The sequence below is a fragment of the Equus przewalskii genome, chromosome 19 (genome assembly GCF_037783145.1).
Source record: "Equus przewalskii isolate Varuska chromosome 19, EquPr2, whole genome shotgun sequence".
Lineage (NCBI taxonomy): Eukaryota > Metazoa > Chordata > Mammalia > Perissodactyla > Equidae > Equus > Equus przewalskii.
In genome coordinates this window covers 33,610,228-33,621,030 of record NC_091849.1, presented here as the reverse complement: position 1 = coordinate 33,621,030, position 10,803 = coordinate 33,610,228, and the positions used below count along the sequence as shown (strand labels likewise).

The 10,803-nt window shown below is 40.2% G+C and overlaps 1 pseudogene; it reads left to right on the top strand.

The window, feature by feature from the left end:
• The first annotated feature begins 7,965 nt into the window (after positions 1 to 7,965).
• Positions 7,966 to 9,831, top strand: LOC103542555 (HLA class II histocompatibility antigen, DO beta chain-like; annotated as a pseudogene).
• Positions 9,832 to 10,803: the final 972 nt, after the last annotated feature.

Here is a 10,803-nt window from a genome sequence, read left to right as displayed (position 1 = left end):
ATTTGATATTCCAGAGGCAGGTGATGCTGTCCCCTACTTGTAGAAGAGCTCTTTGTCATCAATGTTGTGGCTGCTGAGATTCTGTTGTATCAGAGGTCAGGAGTGTGAGCTAGAACATTCCATTGTACTTGAATGACCCTCTTTCCATTGTTGCCATGATCTTGTTGCTGGAAAATAGCTCTGTTATATTCCCAAACTATATATTTAGAAAGTTCTGAAGTATTTGTGCAACAATTGCCTCCACATAGCAAGAAAATATTCTATGATAAAAGGCATAATCAGAGAAAAAATAAAATAAAGTATAGTAGAAAGTTAATTATAAAATGAACAGATAAGTATATTGACAGAAAAGGCAAGTGTAGTGGTTATTCTTGCCCCTCTATCCTCCTGATAGTCCTTTAAATTCACATAGTCAACTCTCTAAAATCTAATAGATTTTGATTACTTTAAATCATAGAATATGAGATCTCTTTTCATTAACTCTTTTACTATTTGACTGCATAGATGTTTGTAATTCCTAATGATTCTACACATTTCTTGCTATGTTTATTTTATGCTGTGTTTCTCCCTAATTGCAGCTCTCATTGGTCTTCTCAGTGACTTAGTTTGCTAGAGATAAGTGATGCTGCCTCACATCTACTCCTCATTGGCTGGAGAGGAAACCATTATACCCTTGAAAACAGCTCTGTACAGTCTCTTTGAGGTCAATGTCTTCATTTGAATGTTAGGTTTAAATGTCAGACTTTTGGTTAAGGGAAACAGTTGTAAGAAGCCACGTTGTACATGTGTGTATCTTCCAGGGTGCCCTGCCCTTGCCTCTACAAGATTACCCTAATCTCACAGGGAGGTGGTGGGATAAGTAGGATGATGGGACAGATACCACTTCAGAGCTCCAAGTCACAATCAGGTCATAGATCTTAAATCAGGGGTGGCCCAGCACTAACAGGCATTGCAAGAAACTAATGAATATAAATGTCAGCAGCTTAATGTGTTTCCTTCTTGGGAAACCCAGGAAATAGTTCTCATGTGAAGGGTTCAAATGAACAGCAGAGTAAAATGAACATCATTTATAACCCCGCTGTTTCCCTGATGTTGTCTTTAATCAATGAAAATGAATGACTCCAGACCCATTGGTGAGCATCTGATTCTCACAGCTTCTGGTCAACGGAAAGGTTCCACGGTGTACTAGTGGGTAAGAGGGAAATAGGGCTGTGGTAGGGAAAATGTGCCCAAATGGCTTCCCAGTCATCTGGGAGCTAATTAATTTTCTCAGGGAGTGAAAGGGAATTTCTTCCCATTTTTCAAATGTCTTCTTCAATTTCTTTCAATAATGTCTTATAGTTTTCAGTGTATAGGTCTTTCACCTCCTTGGTTAAATTTATTCCTAAGCGTTTTATTCTTTTTGTCATGGTTGTACATGGGATTGTATTCTTGATTTCTGTCTTTGTTAGTTTGTTGTTAGTGTATCATAGCGACTGATTTTTGTATGTTGATTTTGTACCCTGAAACTTTACTGTACTTGTTAATTATTTCCAGTAGTTTTTTGGTGGATTCTTTGGGATTTTCTATGTTTAGAATCATGTCATCCACAAGTAGTGACAGTTTTACTTCTTTTTTCTCATCTGGGTATCTTTTATTTCTTTTTCTTGCCTAATTGTTCTGACTAGGACTCCAATATTATGTTGAATAAGAGAGGGGGAATAGCCATCCTTGTCTTGTTCCTCTTTTTAGAGAAATAGCTTTCAGTTTTTCACTAATGAGTATGACGTTAGTTGTGGCTTTGTCATATATGGCTTTTATTATGTTGAGGGACTTTCCTTCTATGCCCATTTTATTAAGAGTTTTAACCATAAATGGATGTTGAATCTTGTCAAATGCTTTCTCTGCATCTATTGAGATAATCACGTAGTTTTTAATCTTCATTTTGTTAATGTGTTGTATCATATTGATAGAGTTGCAGATGTTGAACCATTCTTGCATCCCTGGAACAAATCCCACTTGATAATGACATACAATCCTTTTAATGTATTGTATTCAACTTGCTAATATTTTGATTCCACCATTTCAACACAAGGGTGTCTTGGTTGGCTTGGTAGGGGAAGAGGAGAAGAGTCATGGGATGGTAGTTAAATTCTTTGGACAGAACCTTGTTTTTTGTGAGGAGGATTGGCCCTGAGCTAACATCTGTGCCAATCTTCCTCCATTTTATGTGGGATGCTGCCTCTGCATGGCTTGACGAGAGGTGCTAGGTCCATGCCTGGGATCCAAACTTGTGAACCCTGGGCCGCCAAAGCAGAGTGGGTGAACTTAACCAATATGCCACTGGGCTGGCCACTGGCCAAGAACCTTTTGTTCACTAACCATTGGCTAGAACTCATCACATTGTCCCAGGAGACTAGGAGGTATATTTTTCCATGTGTCCAGGAAGTGAGGAAGTTGGTGAACAGTAGTGTCATCTTGTATACCTCCCAATGTTTTCTTTACCTTATCTGTCATGATCTCCCAGGAGAAGAAATTACTATTCTGATTGGACAGATTCTCGGGCAGAGCATGTTTACCAATAGAGGGGGATCACAGTACCTCAAAAGGTTACATAGTTGCATTTTGCCCCTGTTTTCTGAATCCTATTTCTGCCATCTTGAACAGAGTCCCTTTGTGACACAATTATCTTTCTTCTTCCCACACTATTACTCATATACTTGGAATCTATCAGGATTTACAACCAGCTAACAGTACAAGTGGGGTTTAAGAGGGAACATGAGACCGTGCTTGGAGTCTCATACTTCAGAGAAGCTAACCATATAACTCTCTATTGAAGTATCGGGGATTTGACCACTTAAAACAGAGTAAGCCTTTTATTTACAATTTTCTATCACTATCTATGGGTAGAGCTTTCCTGAGGGCATCCCAGTATATTTCATAAGGCATAACTCAAGTATTCCTGTGTCTTCTGGTTAACTACCATCAGAATCTTGCCTAACATACCCATCAAAGCATGTGTTTCTCGTTTTTTTTTTTTTTTTTGAGGAAATAAGCCCTGAGCTAACTACCGCCAATCCTCCTCTTTTTGCTGAGGAAGCCTGGCCCTGAGCTAACATCCATGCCCATCTTCTTCTACTTTATATGTGGGACGCCTACCACAGCATGGCGTGCCAAGTGGTGCCATGTCCGCACCCTGGATCCGAACAAGTGAACCCAGGCCGCCGAGAAGCAGAACGTGAGAACTTAACTGCTGTGCCACTGGGCCGGCCCCAGCATGTGTTTCTTTAGGGAAGTGACGAAGAAGAAAAAATTCTATTGTATCTTCTCCTATTTAATAAAGTAGTTTGCACATATTTATTTATTGTGGATAATCAGTAATTTTTAAGGGATTCTAGATAAACTTTTTGTTTCCTGTTTATTTCTATTCTGTTGTCCACAAATACTGGGTATTCCAAATTCTAAAATTCTGTGTTTGTGAGGCCACTTATATCAAATATCAACTTCATAATGAACTCTTTCTAGACTAAGTTAGAATTTAGTCTTCTTATGTTACAGTTAATTTTTGGTTAATTTCATTCTTCCTGACATTACGGTGGATTGTTTCCCTGTCACTCCATCTAGGTTATACATTATTTGAGGACAAGGAATATGTCTGTTTCATCATTGCGTGGCCCATAATAATGAGCATGGAAGGCTCTATTCTAAATAAAAGATAAGGAACTTATAGACCACTTGGGTGAAAAAGGAGCCTTGTTCTCCTTAGCTATCAAATATATTTTGTTCCAGCTCTTTTTAAGCATAAGATCTTGCCTTGTTCTGAACTGAGTTCATTGAAGCCACGCACCTGGAAATTCCTCAATCCCCTCTTTCTCACCCCAAATCTTCCTGTCTTTATTCTTGTATCTGAAGAAGTGTTCCTTTTTATTGCCAAGCCTGACAATCTCTCTCATTCTTTGGATTCCATTCAGCATTTTGAGGATAATTTTTCCTTTCTTCTCCTTTTTATCTTCAATCTCTCCCATGTGCAGATGGCTTCCACTTGACTCAGAATCTTGTTAAGGGCTCTCCCATGTGAAAAGTAACTTTGCCTTACCGTCGCTCTTCTTTCAAGTGCGAGTCTCATCTTTTCCCTTGTTTTCACTTCCAAAATTCTTGAAGGACTGTTTACATCTGCTCCCTTCATTTCCTCATTACAATCTGCTCTTTACTCTTTGGAAATATAGCTTCTGGCTTTAACACTCTATGTCCCATTGAAGGTTATTTGTGCCCCACTAGCTATAAAACACAATAATGCTTTCTTATATTTTATCCTCTGGAACATTTTTACAGCATTTTATTCTTCTGAGAACCCTCTCTCCATTTGTTCTCTTTTTTGGCCCTCTCTTGGTTTACAGGAAATCATACTCTCTAGGTTATTCTCAATCTCTTTGATTTCTTCTCTGATAACCCTTTACTAATTCCTCTTATGGCATATGCTTTAGAATACTGACTTTCTTTTTTTATTTACACACTCTCTGTTGGCAATGTGAACCACTCCATAGGAAGGGAGACCTACTGGTCAGACTAAACCAAAGACAGTGCCAAATCAGGATAGCAAGATACCTAATAAATAATCTGCCTAGTTCTTCTAGGATCACTCACTACGTAGAATATATTTTTTCTCCCAGAGCATTTTCTACATACTTAAAATACTGTCAGGGATTCTGCAGTTAAACAGTTTTTGAATGGTATAACACAACTTTATGAAAATATTCTACCCAACACCTGAAGATGCAAAACTCCTCTATCCTGATTTGTTATTAATGTGACGAGTTTCCAGTTTTTCCAGTTTTGAGGATGCAAGAAAGATATCTATATTCTTAATGAATATTTTTTGAATGAGTTGTATAGGGGCAAGCCCCATTCTGAAGAGGCTGATGATTTTACTGTATCATTTTTTTTCTTCCAGAATGGGTTCTGGTTGGGTCGCTGGGTGGTGGCTCTGTTAGTGAATCTAATCAGGCTTCATTCCTCGATGACTCTAGGCAGAGACTCTCCAGGTAAGAGGGGAGCAATTTTTTTTTCAGGTATGTATGCAAGAATTGGCATGGGGGAGGGAGGCCTCTTTCTTTATATCTAGACTACAGAACAAGCTGGAACTGGTTTCTGGCTTCAAAGGGAATGTTCTTGCCTTTGACAGAAAAGTATTCCTTCCTTCTTCATGACACACAATGGCCTGCTGGGAAAAAGGACTTCATGTACTAGAGACACAGATTCAAGGAAGAGGGAGGCAGGAAAAAGGGAAATATTTCATCTTGCATATGGTTCTTATTGTATCAATTTCAGTCTGAAGAACTTTAAAAAATGGAGGCAGTCTGAGAATAGTTGCTGTTGTTCAGCCAGAATTTGCTTTGATGATTGTGACTGTTTCCATATTTATCCAATTGGGGTATATGTGAACAAAAGAAGTTGAGAACAAGGGTTACTTCTTTTGGCATTTCTTACGCCCCTACCATATGATCAGAATTGTACCAAGAAATTTTGAGAAATTAGAGAATTTGAATGCATTGTCCACATCCTCAGGGTACTGGGTCATGTATTTATTGCTGCTATTTTTCTAGCTGAGGAGATAGGCTATGGAAACATGAAGCAATACTGCACCATAAAAAACATATTTACCAGCAGAAAACAGGATATAATGTGCTAAAAACAGAACCTGTTTGAACGTCAAAGTCTCGTTAATTACAAAAGAGGAACAGACCTGGGGGGAGGGTTAGTGGGAGAAGATCATTCTTCTTAGAGAATAGAAACCTCTCTGAGCTTATAGTCTCCTTTAATCAACACACATGAAAAAAACATCAGCCCAGATCTTAAATCTGACACAGATCTGAACAAAAAATGATTATTTTTCTGATTTAGACAGTAGCAGGAAATAGAGAATCGTAGGTTAGAGCTGCATCTGAAATCAGCTACTGACTGAGAGACAAGTACGGCTGACCCAGGAAAGATGCTACCACCCTTATGCTTAGTCAATAGTTCCTGGAGGAGGCCTCTGAACTTAGAAATGAAAACAAATTTACAACCCAAGATCAGTGACAATTATCCTTCAAGTCTCAAATTAAATGTCATTTCTTCAGGAAGACCTTGCCTGACCAACCCGCATTATTAGTCCATTTTAATTGTTCTTTTGTTATTGTTGTTCTCAAGTGCATAGAATCAAGTTAATCTTACCCAATGAGTTCACAGCACATTGTAATCTTTTGTCTGAACAAAGACTCTGTCATCTCTTCCCTTATCTCCATTCTCGCTCCTTCCTTTCCATAGATACACATTCTAATGTATCTGGTATGTCTTTAAGTATTAGGATGGACATTAAAAATACGTAGCATTGTTTTTCTCTGTATATCTTAAATTTTTCTTTTCTTTCTTTTTTTTTTTCTCGGAAGATTAGCCCTGAGATAACATCTGCTACCAATCCTCCTCTTTTTGCTGAAGAAGACTGGCCCTGAGCTAACATCCTTGCCCATCTTACTCTACTTTATATCTGGGACGCCTGCCACAGCATGGCTTGACAAGCAGTGTGAAGGCCCACACTCGGGATCTGAACTGGCGAACCTTGGGCTGCTGAAGTGGAAAGTGCAAATTTAACTACTGTGCCCTTGTATACCAGGCTGGCCCTTGTATATCTTAAATTTTAACAAATGTCATTGTGCATTGAATCACATTCTGTTCCTTATTTCACTTAACCCTATGCCTTGAGCTTTGAGGTACATTGTATGAACATAATATATAGCTCAAACTAATAACTCTCAATATTAGTAAGGTACTTTGTAAGCAGAAAATCATAAGGGACAATGGAGTTGGATTTTTTTATTCCATTTTCAATGGCAACGTTTAATAGAAAAGCCCCCAAAGAAGGTTAAATCTAACCTTATATTCCACATCACTATATTGTTGCAAGTATTAGAATTGTAGGTGTTGACCCTAAGAATAAAACAGCCAGTTGTGTTACCAGCAAGGCAAATTTATTCGGGAATAGCCAAAGAATTGCAATCCAGGATGTGCATGCTATGACAGACCATAAGCAAATCCAACAAACAAGGTAAAGGAACATTATTTTACAGAGAAAAAGGAGGAAATTGGGAGAGTTTTTTTTTTTTTAAGGAAAGCCCATTGGAGAAAAGCACAAGTTCAGAATGGTGATGGTTTCTCATTGGTTTATTGCTGGCATAGTCAATATCTGTTTGAGATGCAATGTATATTTCTTCCTATAATAAAGGATTCGTTCCAGTTGAGGACTTCTGTAGGGGTCTGTAATTGACTATATTTCCTATAATTGGCCTCGGGTGGTGCCAATTATATGAGGCATGATATGTCCTCCTTCTGGACTCCAGACTCCATTTTAGATGAGGTTTCCCTTTATTAATTTTCACATATGTATATTGTCAATGATAAGTATGATGATGATGATGATGATGATAAAAGGCATCTTTAAGCAATGGATTAATATTATTTTAACCAACACCAACAGAGATCACGAGCTCAATACCTCACTAGAGCCAATGGAGGGGATGAGGTCTCTGAGTAAGACTGCAAAGGAAAAGGTTCAAAAGAAAATTACTGGAGAAAAACCATGTGAGTGGAAGGTAGAAGGGGACTTTATTTCACAACTAATATGTACCTACTCTTTGCCCCACCTCCGTCACTCCTTCACTTTACACCAGAAGGAATGAGTAGAATGAACTTGCTAAGGGCAAGGGTATTATTGAATTATTCCACATGGAGATGGATATTTTTGACTTAATAATAAAGAGAATTAAAACCTTGGGCTTCTGGAACCTTGGTTTGGAGAAACCTCGCACAGTGTCTGGCAAAACACAAACAGTCAATAATATTTGTCGAATGAATGAATGAATAAATATTGTTGAATGAACATTTATGACTCTTGGGACTCTATTTGGCTTGCTTATTTGGGTTACCTGTCTCCTTGGTCTGCTTGGTAGGATGGGCCTCAGGCTTCTTTCCACTGTGATGTGAGGAACCAGAGGGAGGCCTATGTTAGAAGAGGCTACTTTTGCCTATTTCCTGAGTTCAAAAGGCCTCTTCTCAAATCCATGTGATCTGGCATAATTTACCAGGTATGGATTTTCTAAAGATGAGGGCTAGTTTTCAGTCTTATTTGGTTTTCCAGAAATTTTGTGATTCAGGCAAAGCCCGACTGTTACTTCACCAATGGTATAGAAAAGGTTCAGTTTGTGGTCAGATTCATCTTTAAATTGGAGGAGTATGCAGTTTCCACAGCGATGTGGGAATGTTTGTGGCATTGATAGAGTGGGGGCAGCCTGAGCTGAGCTGTGGAACAATCAGTTGGATGTGTTGGAGAGGAACAGAGCTTCTGCGGATGTGCTCTGCGGACACAACTACAAGCTGAGTGCACCCTTCACTGTGGGGAGAAAAGGAGAGGTGGAATGTGAGGTCTGGTGGGGTTTAGGAATCTCCAACATGTGAACCTGGCCATGGCTCTTCTTCCTTATGATAGGGAATTTCCTGCTTCAGGATCAACGGTTTCAGAGCAGGGGAGTCTGTGTGTGTTTTCTGTCCCCAACTGTGACTCACCCTATATCCTCACAGATTTGGTCACTGTGGTCTTGGTCCCAGACTTCCAAGGTTCTCAGGGACTTTGTGGTCCAGTGGGTTCTCAAATAGAAGGGGTAATTGTGGGAGTGTCTGATAAGGTCTGAATCATCCTTGGGGACACTGACATATCCACTTTCTGAGTCTTGGGGGCTGATATTTTGCCACATTTCCAGTTTCCACTTGGGTAATCTGGAAAAGCAATTAGGGCAGATTTACTCCCTAAAGAAACTCCTCTCTTGGCCTGGTGCTTTTCCTTTACAATGTCTCATTTTTCTCTCCCTTCCTGGTGCAATTAGAGGTGACGGTGCATCCAGAGACGACTCCTTCCCTGCTGCACCACTATCTCCTGCTCTGCTCTGTGACAGGTTTCTATCCAGGGAACACCAAGATCAGGTGGTACCGGAATGGGCTGGAGGAGAGAGCAGGGGTCATGTCCACTGGCCTTATCAGGAATGGAGACTGGACCTTTCAGACAATGGTGATCCTGGAAATGACTCCTGAACATGGAAATGTCTGCACCTGTCTTGTTGATCATCCCAGCCTGCTGAGCCCTGTTTCTATAGAATGGAGTGAGAATCAGCTTCTTACATTCTCTGGGCTCGGCTCAGGATCATATCGACTCAAGGGGGCTTGTGTTATCTCTGCATTCACCTTGGTCACAACACTAATTTTTCTTTCTCTTAATCTGAGGGAGTCATATAAATTGGAGCCCTTGGTTTAAGGCAGGAGAAAACATGGCAGACATCTATCCTTGTATCTTCCAGGAAATAAGGAGGTCTAATCACCTCTTCACTTCCTTCCAACTTTGGGAACTAGTGTCCTCTAATAATTTGCTCTTAGATTTTAGGGGGAATTCTTATGGGCTACAAGAATCAGTAACAGAAACTGCATGATTGCAAACCTCGGCCTAAACAAACCATTTCTAAATTTATTCACTCTGTAGATAGCATTGGATTTATTGTCCAGTCCAGGCTCTGGGATTTTGGGAAAGTACACCAAATATTGGGAGCTTTTGGCTAACTTGAAGACTTGTTTTCTATAGGAGCTCAGTATGAATATTCTTGGAATAAGATGCTAAGTGGAGTTGCAGCCTTCCTACTTGGGTTAATCTTCTTCCTGGTGGGGATCATCATCCACCTCAGGGCTTGGAAATGTAGTGAGCCTCTGAGGAGTCCCTGCCACCTGCCCTGTGGCTTCCCCCACTTCCCGCTTTTCCTAACATTAAAGATGTGATACAGGGAAGGCTGATTAACTCCTCAGTGATGCCTGGATTGGTCTTTTCTGAAGCCAGAAACATTCTAGGAGGTAAATGGAGATGGGACTCTGATAGTGCAGGTCATCCTCCAGCCCTCAGGATAATGACAACATTTTGTCCTATTGGGGCATTCTATCTCTTTCCTCTCCTTCATTCCAGGATATGTGGAGACTCAGTGGTGGTGAGGAGGTAATATCTTCTTCCTTCTCTTTGGGTGTCAGATCGTTCTCTTAATCCTTTGGCCAGAGGGAGTCATCTGGGGGATAAGACGTAAGAGTGGCTCTGGCTGAGTGGTACTGCCTGCCGAGTCCCTAAAATGGGAGCATGAGGGTCTCTCATGAGTCTTTTCTCACTGTCCATGCAGGTCTCACAAGCTGTTCTTCCCCCACAGCCATATTAACGTCCTGATTGAAGCTTCCCTCACCAGAGCCTGAAGTACTACCAAGTGGCCTGGGCCCCAGACTAAGTAAAGGACATCCATGAAGTCAATGTTCTTGAGTGACTCTTTCCCGTGAAGTCTTGGAGGAATCCTGACTGATTCTAGAGTTTGTGTTCTGAGATCATGCATTTGTCACTCTTCTGGCCTTCTTCCTCCTACTTGTATATGTCATTAGTCCCCATTTCCAAGGACAGTGTCCAGAAATTCCTCCACAACCTGACTTCTTCCAGTCCCAAACTGCTTAGTTTTCTATGGTCCATTCCTAACACTGTAGGTAGTTATCCCATCTTACACTCTTCCATCCGTAGTTTCCACAGTCTTCAGAAGACAAATGCTCAGTCTGTTTTCTTTTCACTCTTTTTCAAAACCTTTTTTATTGAAAAATAAAACTGAGAAACATAGTGTCTTCTTGGCTCCTTTCTCAGTTATTAGCTGTTCATAGATGTGTGGTTTTACTTCTGGGCTCTCAATTCTGTTCCATGGATCTGTGTGTCTTTCTGCTAGTACAATG